This window comes from Alligator mississippiensis, chromosome 3 (genome assembly GCF_030867095.1).
Source record: "Alligator mississippiensis isolate rAllMis1 chromosome 3, rAllMis1, whole genome shotgun sequence".
Lineage (NCBI taxonomy): Eukaryota > Metazoa > Chordata > Crocodylia > Alligatoridae > Alligator > Alligator mississippiensis.
In genome coordinates, this window is record NC_081826.1 from 244,400,689 (window position 1) to 244,409,432 (window position 8,744).

Sequence of the window (8,744 nt, forward strand, 5' to 3'; positions counted from 1 at the left end):
TTGCACAACATTAATCTGGAAATGAAAGAGGTAATTAGTGCAGCAATTGTGCATAAGCAAAACTGGAATCCAGTGAACTGTGGTATCCCTGTTGACTAAACAGACCTTGTGAGAGTAAAAAGTGAAACATTTGCTTCAACTTGCCCTTAGTTTAATTACTAACATTAGAAGGAACAGCTAAAGAAGTGTTGTATCCCCTGTGTTGTCTAGGCTACTTGTTTTTGTTTGTAATTTTTAAGGTCCAATCCTCAAGTCTCACTGAACTAAATAGAAACTATTAACATCGCACAAGATTAGGGCCTGCACACCTTATTGTAGTCTTTCTGCATTTTAAGAGTTAGTATTTTCTTCCGGAGATCCTAGTAGTCTCTTCATGATTCCTCAATACAAAATAGCAACCATAGAGGCAAAGCTCAAATGCCTTATGATGTCATCAGAATCCCAAGGGGCATGTAGCCAAAATCAGTTTTACTGTGTAGTGTAAATAACACCTTACAAAGGGTTTGATAATAAACTCACATGAGAGGTGAAGTCAAAAGCCAATTGTTTTTAGTCTCTCAAGAAGTGTCACAAGGAATCAATAAAACTGCACTTAAATCCATTATTGCTATTGATAAAATGCTATCTATTCCATTCTTCTGATGCTTGGATGATGAGTCCAGTTCTGTACAATTATACTTGGACAGCAGTAACTTTTTTTTTTATTTACGCACCTTTTCTTCCATTATGCCCATTGTGTTAATGGAATTTATGTGATTTTAGAAACTTAGGACTTCATTAAGTTTCCTAAACTTAGGATTTCATAATATCTTATGAAATGTCAAGGCAAATTTTTCCTTTTTCCATTTTTATATGTGTTTTTTGTAAATGAAATGAATAGAGATATTTGATTACAGGGAATCATTTCTAGATGATCTTTTATATTTGTGATATGACTTCATGGTATGTAAAGGAAAATTGGTGCAGGAGTAGAGGGAGATGTTTCAGATCATTAAAACACAGCATACCTTAATTAATTTATATACATTATCTATAGTTCTTAGAAGGCCATAGGCCAAAATGTTCAGACTTTTCTGCCTAAAATTGGTCACCTAAGTCCATATCAGACCATTTAAAGTTGTTCTGATTTTAAAAGCTGTACATTTACATAACCCTGCTGCATATTTTGAATAAATTCATCACTAAAGTACCTGTTGCTTAACTGTGTAAACTATTTATTGTATGTGCACAAAAAAATTAGTTTGATCTGAACCCATTTGACTATATGTGTTGCTATTCTGTTTAATTATACATTAGCATTATATAAATCAATAAATTAAAAAATAGCTGCTTGCATAATTTGAAATTATGCATTTAGAGCAGAGGTATAAATGTTGCACTTTGTAGAGCAGCGAGTCTAGATGCATTAAGAGTTAGAAAACTCATGAGGAGGGACTTCCCAAATTCACGGGCCCCAGCAGCCAATTACATGGCTGTAACATGGCCAGGGCACCTGATTTCATGCCCATATCACAGCTGGGGCTGCCATTTTGAAAGCAGAGCAAAGTGGGCCCCCCTGATGCCTCTGATTTAATGAGGGGTGCCGCAAGTCCCACCCCTCCCAGGAATTGATTTAAAGTCCTAGCTGGACCTGTCTGCTTGTTAATTCAGTAATTATTACTCTCTTCAAGGGGCAAAGGGCAATAATTACTGAGTAAATAAACTTTTGGCAGACTTTTCCCTGCTCCCTCTTCCACTTCTGGAGACAGAGAGATGGGAACTGTTCCTGCCTCTCTCCCCACCCCACCCCTGCTTCAGGAGCTGTCTTTTTTTTTCTCTTTGCTCCCTTCCCTCATCCCCCTCCCCCCACCCCCCATCCCTGTACTAGGAGACAATTTTTTGCCAGCTCTTGGCCAGTTTTTTAAACATAGTTCCCCAAGCTTTTTCATGGTGAACCACCTATTTTATGGGAGACTGCCAATTACATGATTTCTGTGAAATCCGTGAAATTGTGTATTTGGTAGGTCCCTACTCCAGAGATACAGTCCATTCATCAGTCTATTTTTAAAACAGTTGTTATGTTTTGTAGTACAATGTAAAGGGCTAATTTTATCCCTGGTATGAAGGGAACTTTACTGAAGGAAATAATGATATTTGTGTATAAAAATATGAACCATGCCTTGTCACTGCGTCACTCAAGTAGAGTTGCTTCTGACTGACATCTATGTGAGATAAGGCCCCATGCCTGTAAAACATGAAAGTTTTTTTAGCATCACTGTGAAGAACATGCGCAACTTTAAACTGAGGTTATAAAAAATTGATTCTCATTAATTTAAGGTGTTGAGTACCCTTGTTTAACTTCAATGGAAATACGATGGGAAACAGAGTAAATGCTTTATTCTAAGCAATACATATTTAGGGGCTGATCCCATAACTGTACGTAAGTGAAGTGCTCTATATATATAACTAATTCCAGCATCTCAAATAGTGTGTCTATTTAAAGCTGCTGTTTCACTCTATACTTACCCAAAAGGAAGTAAATTGTGGTTATTTTTTATCCACTGCCCTTAAATATAATTATCTCTCTTCATTTTTATAGGAAAAATGGAGTTTAGAACTGACTCTCGACACTTGATGCACATTTGGCAGGAGGCCAAGGTGAATCAGAATAAACAGCCAGAAGAAAATGCCAAATACAAGAAAATAACAGCAACTTAATATGATTTTATACCAATAAAGTGGTTAAGGTTAGTGGAAACAATCCATGCTCTTTTCTTTTTCCAATAAATTAAAAATGATTATGTAATAGATTACAGCTAGTGTAGCTTCTCAAACTAGGGCTATTCATCATGTGACCAGCTGAAATCTCTAGCTCTTGTCCAAACTATGGCAGCCAAGCTCTTGAGCAGAAACTACTCACAGAGACTACATTGTCACCAGTTTAAATCTTGGTCATAGGTCCTGGGACCCAGGTTCTGGGTCTTGCTTGTTTCCCCTTCTCCCAACCCTTACTAGGCAGGGATCAATCTACTCAGGAATCACACTGGTGCTTATAAGGATATCTCTGCTCACCTGGCATGCTGAACTAGACTGGCTAGACTGAGGCCATCAAGAAACCATTTCTACAAAAGGGATTACAGTCCCAGACTTGTAGGTGCACAGCCACGTACAGGATCACATGGCCTTTAGTTTGGTCCCTGGCCTCCTTTGTACAACATGAGGAGGACGTTAAACACCTAACAATGTAGATCCACAATGACTGATTTTTTTTAACTACTTGATAATAAGCAGTAGTGACTGCTCTCCCTGCTCCTAATCAAGTGACCTAAACACTGGGTCACAGAGTCTTGGATGCTTGCACCTAATTAATATTTACTTACTTCAATATTGAGTAAAAAAGGATGCATCCTTGACAGTCTTCTTAATTTACACTATGAACAAATTTGGGGACTTCTGTATAGCAATCCAATTCATTTGATGAGAAGTCACACAGAAAATTCTGAAACTACTTAATTAACTCAGATTATGTGCTGTTTCTCTGCAGAGCATGTAGTCTATTTTACCTTCAAATACAAAGTCCAGAAATGTGACTAAACTATGAATTTTATCACCATATGGTGTTCGAAAGAGCTACAGTATGACAATACAGAATTCATCCTAAAATCTGTCATCTCAGATTCTTGGATACTTAAGTAATATAATAAACCCTATATGCAGGAGATTAGCTAGACTGTTGGATAATGATGTCAGTGCTGCTACAATATCAACATTATGAAAAACATTCTGATAGAAATTACTCTCTCTCCAAATGGGGAATAAAAATTTAAAAATTCTTTATCTTTGGTTAGAAAAACAGTTCCCCAAAAGCTACTTACATTTCCATATACCTCATCTGATGCTTAAAATCAGGTGACAGGCATCTGCGCTCAAAAGTCTGCTTCTTAGTCTTATCATTTCTCATGAGCATAATTGCTTTTTATGTGATGTATAATTTTAAATACAAGATCTGTAATGGTTTTTTAACAACTTTTTGAAAGTAAACACTTACTTCCCCTAGCCTGTGTTAAAATCTGTTAACAAGTGAGCGTATATCCAAGAAGTAAGGAAAAAAATTGTTATGATAGGGCATATAAGTGTTAAATAGAAATGGGAGAGAAAAATAAAAGAGAATTGTTGGCAATTCTCTGCCAAATCTGAGGAACTAAACTCAAAACCAATCAAAAAACTTACCTGATGTGCATTTCATTGTACAACGGTAAAGCCTGACTGAGAGTAATTGATGTTTGCAAGCCTGGGCCTATTTCAGTCAAATCTGATCCATTTTATGCTTTCAGATGGAAACCATGAAAAGACTGTAACTTAAATATTGGTTAACTTTAGAGTAATCTAAACGTCCTGGTTGGAGTTAACTCGTGTTTTGAGGTTTTAATGGAAATTGTGAAAATTTCAAAGTTAAATTCAGGGTTTTTGAACTCCATCAAAACCAAAACCAAGGAAAGAAAAGGTGTGGGTGAAGCCTTATAATTCACTTCTTTGAGCCTTATTATCTAATATATGCTGCTGTATATGGAGTAAATGAAATACCGACAAAGGAACAGAGTTCCCCAAGCAACCCCAAGCTAATAAAACCCAACTTTAACATCAACTTTAACATGCCAATTAAAAGATAGGTTTCTATAATATACAATAAGGTTCAAGAAAATGTAAAATATATATCTTAGTTACACTTCTGTTTTCTTTCTGTAATAATGAGAGCATTCAAAGGCTTGAGGGCATTTTATTCCATTTATGGTAACCAGAGCCTTCCAGACTTTGCCTGCCGAAAAAGTCTATGAAGGATTAGCTTTTCAGCAGGCGAAACTGTAGAAGAGAAAAAAATCACTGTCCAGTCTAAATCTAACCCCTGAATCTAAACCCCCAAACCTCCCCTCCTGTGTAGCAGTTAGAAGCATGGAGGGAGCAATTTTGTGAACTTCTGTACCCTTCTCAGCTGGTTTGTCTACCCATGATGTGGTGTACAGTCTGGAAGATGGGATGAATAAGCTCAATGCTCATTTTTATCAGGCAAGGAAGCAAAGTTTTCTGCTGAGCACACTCTTCCTGTGACATAGAGTATGTTCTTCTGGACACATCAAGTGTTCAGGAAGTGTGGCATCCTGGGAGACAGTCTGGGTGAGACCAGCAGGAACTTCCAGGCAGCAGAACAGAACAGGCCAACCACAAGAGCCTTGCAAGGACAGTAGTAAAAACCATTACCTCTTTACTGTAAATAGTTCTGAATATAAGTTTCTGCACATAATAAAGAGTGGTTTCCATGTGACAAGCTACAAGATACTACACCTTTTACTTTGGGAAGCATTGCTCTCCAATTCCAGATCTTGGCTAAATACAGACAGACAAAATGCCCAAGGCAGAATTGATTTAACCTGAGCAGTTTCCTCTAAGCTGCATAGGTTGAACTGATAACCAACTGAAGTGGTATTCAGTTTTCAATTGGGAAAAAAGGGGGAAGGGTGGGGCTGCACCAGGCCAGTAGGTTGTGGGGGAGGGAGGAGTGCTACAGCATGTCTCTCAGCCTGCTGACCATTGCCAGCCCAGCCAAGTGTCCCCATTTGCATGGGTGACTGGTGCCTCCTGAGTCTGGGGGGGGGGGGGGCACCAGATTGCTGACAAGGTAGGGGAGTCCCCCCGTAGCTGGGGGGGGAGGGGGGGCCTCCACCAGTGGCCAATCGCTGAGCCAGCAGCGAAACTGGAAGTGCACTTCCAGTTTCGTGGCTGGTGCTTCCAGGGGGTGCACAGCTGATCACAGGTGGTGCATGTGCACCTGCATGCACCCTCTATGTGTCACCAGTGCCCAATTGGCTCCGCAGTACATGCTCCCAAACCCCTGCTGTCCCCTCACAGGGGGTTAAGGAGCCCCCTGTCCGGGTGCCGGCCCACCTCTAGGGATCCTCCCCCTCAGGAGATTTTCCCCAGCCCAGGCAGCCCTGGGGAGATGAGGGGAATTTTCCCCTTCCCAACTGCTGATTCCTTCAGCCACTGCCCCAGGAGGGGAGTAAAATATGTCATCCCAGCTGAGTGCCTGCCCATGCAGCCCAGCATGGGGCACTGGGGAGCCCCTGCCTTGGAGGGTTTCCCCCCACCACAGCCCAGGGTCCCCCAGCCCGGGGTAGACCCTGAGGGGAATTTTCCCCCTCCCCAGTCCCAAAGCTGCTGTGAGTCTAAGGCAAAACCAGGAAGCAGATTTCCCTCCACTCCCTGAGGCTGCCTGAGACTTGCAGGGGCTAAGGCAAGCAGATTTGGGGTTTGGGAGGGGGAGAACTCCCCTCAGCTCCTTGGGGCTGCCTATGGCAGGGGCAGAGGCTCCTTAGTGCCCCCAATCTGGGCTGCATGGGCAGGCCCCTAGTCTGGAGGACCCTTTCTCCCTCCGTCTTGTGTAAGCTGCTGAAGCAATCGGCAGCTAGGAAGGGGAAGGGGGGAGGGCTGCCTAGGGTTGACAAGCCCCCACCACAGGGTCTTTCCTTCCCCCCACATGCTGTGTAGATCCTGTTGGGAGGGGCTGGGGGTCTGTTCCCCTGCCCCTCCACCCCCCAGTCTCTATGGGCTGTCAGACATAGGCAGGAAGCAGGCTAAGGAGCAGAGGGGTGAATCAATCTCAGCTCCACTAGATCAGACAGCATAGCCCAGGGCTGCAAAGCATCCTGGGATGTTGGGGGACTGTGAGTTGATTAGAACCAGGAAGGGATCTGGGACAGAAGTTCTATAAACCAGTTTGACCCAAATCATTTAAGTCTGATACCACATCCAACCAGGTTTATCTTAAACTAGTTTTGGCCATTTTGAAAGCAGTTTATGTGCACTGAACTTTTGTTCTGTTACAGGTTTAAACCAGTCTCCAATCACTTAATCCAGTTTATGTGCAACTTCTGTCCCTAGCCCTTGAAATGAGAGCCAGGATGAAGTAGATAGGGAGGCTCCTTTCCTTATCACCAGAGGGAGTTTGTGAGACATGTAAAGAGAGTCCCACCAGTATCCCCTCTTCATTTGCTTTTTTGTCTGGATGAGAAGAGTCTTCAACTTGCTTTGGCTCTTTCTCTTCTCATGGTGACCAACAGGCATGAATTCAAATGTCAGTCAGTCATAACTTGCTCCTATGTTAGAAAAGCAAAAGATGCACTGAACATGCTCAGTCTGTTTCCCAATAATGCTTGCAGAGGCCCAGTTTCAATCAGACTTGATCGAGCCTATGACCATTCCCCTGGGGAAAGGCAGTCTTGAGTGGATAACATCAAACAACATCACACAGCTTCCACTAATAAGTAGTCTCTGACTAGGGAGCAACCTATCCACAAAGGACCACAGAGCATCTCTTGGCTATCAGCCACCAAAGCTGTTTTCTCCTGTATAGGTGTTAGGAAAAATAAAATGGGTGAATTTTATCTGTGCTGATAATTGTAAAAAGCTGAAGTTATATCCCACTACTGTGGAAAGCATTATTAATGCTATAAAAGATACTGTATTACATAACTGAGACATTTCCTATTGCAGTGATATATTTGTATTAAATTAATTTCTGAATAAAAAATGTAACTGGAGATTTTCATAGAAAATGTTATAGTCAATCAAAAAGTTTAACATTCTGAACTATGGTCTCTTCTCTTTTTCAAATAACAAGAAAGAAAGCGCAGTTCATTTTCCATCCTTTTTTGTGTTTGTTTTGTAAGTACCTATATAAATGTTGATACAGTTATCAGCAGCATCAGTAAATGTTTTCCACACCTTTCTTCAAAAAAATTGTTTCCCTAAATATATGAAGTAGAAAGGAGGAAGAGAGATAACATGTTAGCCATGGATCATTTCTTTGACCTGTGTGGGAAAGAACAGTTTACTTCATGGTATTTGTCTTGTAATAAAGAGTAAAATTCTAACTCTCTCTATTTTCTTTTACAGATGAAGTTTCTTAAACGCTGTAATGAAATATGGTTAACATGGACTATTGAGAAACACCTCCAGTTTTGTATGTTTTCTGAATGGAGTATATGGAAAATAAATAGAAATGTTTGGTCTTATCTTCATTATGGATTATTTTGAAGGCAGTAATTATAACTATAACTGAAATTACAATATGATATCTGGTCATGTTTTCATTGCCTCCTTGCTGAGAAGCAAGCTGTTACTGCTGTCTCAGGTAATGTCAAGGCCTAGAAGGCAAGTGGAGCAGCAAGCTTAGAATGTGAGCCAAGAATTATACCTGAGATTAAGAGTCCAAAAGATGGGGTAAGGTCCTGATTTCTGAGCTTTTGCACATGAGGAATGGGAAGAAGTGAGCGGGGCTTGCTTCTCAGCATTGGTCCCTAGACTCAGAAAGGAGGAAGCACTGACGTGACCCTAAGTTCTTCTAGGGCACGGAGAGCATTTGTACAGTGCCTGGCACAATAGGATACTGATCCATGACTGCAGTGCCTAGATCCTAGTGCAAAATTAATTCAATAGTAATAATAGTTTTCTTAATTTATATCCATTGTTGTTTTAATTTTCATCTCAAAGCAAAACTGTGAAAGGCTCATATATTCAGTGTACTGCCTCTAGTGTACATAAGGTCTGATTCTGATCCTTCCAGAATAAAAGCCCCTAGCATTAAAGCCAAATCTATGTGGACAGAGAATGAGATTATGCACAGACCATTAATTTATGCACAGCTCCAGGCCATTAAAAATGTCTATCCAGTCAGCTGGGATTGCAGGTTTGGGGCCTTCAAAGAGGAA

General features: G+C 40.8%; 1 long non-coding RNA gene across 2 annotated transcripts in view; it reads left to right on the forward strand.

Annotated features, from left to right (window-relative positions):
- LOC106738114 (uncharacterized) overlaps positions 1-8,048 on the forward strand; it is a 164,304-nt gene extending 156,256 nt beyond the window's left edge. For both annotated transcript variants that reach the window (XR_002089035.2, XR_001372027.2), the window contains 2 exons: positions 2,579-2,726; positions 7,930-8,048. This is a non-coding gene — a long non-coding RNA (uncharacterized LOC106738114). The remainder of the gene's footprint in view (positions 1-2,578; positions 2,727-7,929) is intronic.
- The last annotated feature ends 696 nt before the right edge of the window (positions 8,049-8,744 follow it).